Here is a 1,765-nt window from a genome sequence, read left to right as displayed (position 1 = left end):
GCTTCTTCATGGAAACTTTCTAGGATTTCCATTTTCTTCAATCTTTTTTTTTTTAATTTCTTGTCCTCATTGGTGAATCCCTATCATTTTTTTCTTTTGAGATGGAGTTTTGCTTGGCCAGACTGGAGTGAAGTGGGGTGATATCAGCTCACTGAAACCTCCATCTCCTGGGTTCAAGTGATTCTCCTGCCTCAGCCTTTGAGTAGCTGGAATTACAGGCACCAGCCACCAGGCCCAGCTAATTTTTGTGATTTTAATAGGATGGGGTTTTGCCATATCGGCCAGGCTGGTCTCGAACTTCTCCTGTCAGGTGATCCACCCACCTCAGCCTCCCAAAATGCTGGGATTACAGGCATGAGCCACTGCACCTGACTCCTATCATTCTTTTTTTCTACCTTTCTTTTTCTTCTCTTCTGTAAATACTGTGAAAAATTTCTGAACCCTAGCATATCTCTCTCTCCTTCCATTCTACTCTGCCATGATGAATCACTGAGCTACTGTGATGTCTCCATGTCTCCCATTATTGCCCCCATCTAACACACACCCTCCAAACCTGCAGCCAGGTCATCATGTTGGCATGTAAATCACATCATGCCATGTCGCTCTTGAAAACCCATCCTTAATTCTCCTAAGCACTCAGAACTGACCGTGAACTAGCTTTAGTCCGTGAGGTTTTGCCTGGCCTAAGCTCTGTCGCCCTCTCCTAACACGGGTCCCATCCATCTCCTGGCTCTCTCTGCCTCTATCCTTTACCCCGTAGTGCCCGGTCCATCCCCATTCCAGCCCCTACCCTTGGCCTCACTGCAGCCTGGAAATCCCCCTCTGCCTCTGCACAGACTGCCCCACTTTTTCCTCCAATCGCCGCCCAAGGGCACCTCCTCAGCAGGCCCTGCCCAACCAGTGGTAGCTCCTGTGACTCCCTCTGCTGCTGTCTCCCACAGAACTGTGGACGGCTTCCCCAACACCAGCCCAACGCTGTTTGTTTCATTTGCTCATTGTGCACACACTGACTGTCGCGTGAAGATGTGAGCTCCACAAGGGCAGGGAACGTTGCTCTCTGGGCTGCTTGCTGCTGATCCCCAGCTCCTAGCATGCTACTGTCACAGACAATGAATAAATGAAAGAGGTGTCAGACCTGGAGTGAAAAGAAAGTCACTTTTCTGACACAGAAAAGGAGGATGAGGAAGATCATACACTAAAAGAGATGTTTAGTGATGGAGCGCATATAGAACTTTCAGCACTAATGGCCGCCTCCATTTTCTCAGAATATGTTTGATATAGAGAGGAGGCAGGTTGTGATGTATCCAAGTTGTCTGGCTTCCAGCTGAGTAAAGCATGGCGGGTTGTATGTGAATTTGAGAAATCATGATATCAAGTGAGACTTGCTGCTTTCAACTTATAAAGCATAACAAGCTGACACCAACAGTTGACTACCAGGGACCTGTGAATATTTGTTAGAGTTATACTGTCTTATTTGATTTCCATATGTATTGATAGAGCCAGAAACCAAGAGATGGTTTTATCGTTTTATGTGTCCTGGCCTCAATTCATCAGGTCTGGGATTTTCCCCTGGTATATCCTCCCATCTATGAAATAAATAATGCCCTAGAAACTGAGGAGCACATAGATGTACCCAGAGGTGTGATGAAACACACATATCCCACAGCTCAACTTCTCAGTTTGGTTTCCAGATCTGTCATTCATGATGTCTATGTGGAGGGTAAAGAACGTGGTGAAACTCCAACTGATGGCTTTTTGTCAAAAT

At 46.5% G+C, this 1,765-nt stretch overlaps 1 long non-coding RNA gene across 1 annotated transcript in view; it reads left to right on the top strand.

Moving 5' to 3' along the window:
* Positions 1-294: 294 nt before the first annotated feature.
* Positions 295-1,765, top strand: part of LOC108292981 — a 7,491-nt gene continuing 6,020 nt past the window's right edge. Inside the window, exons 1-2 of the long non-coding RNA XR_001820519.2 lie at positions 295-305; positions 1,680-1,683. This is a non-coding gene — a long non-coding RNA (uncharacterized LOC108292981). The remainder of the gene's footprint in view (positions 306-1,679; positions 1,684-1,765) is intronic.

Source organism: Cebus imitator, unplaced genomic scaffold, assembly GCF_001604975.1.
Source record: "Cebus imitator isolate Cc_AM_T3 unplaced genomic scaffold, Cebus_imitator-1.0 Scaffold517, whole genome shotgun sequence".
In the NCBI taxonomy this organism is placed as follows: domain Eukaryota; kingdom Metazoa; phylum Chordata; class Mammalia; order Primates; family Cebidae; genus Cebus; species Cebus imitator.
Note: the sequence above shows the minus strand (reverse complement) of the source record. Positions and strands in the feature narration are given on the sequence as shown.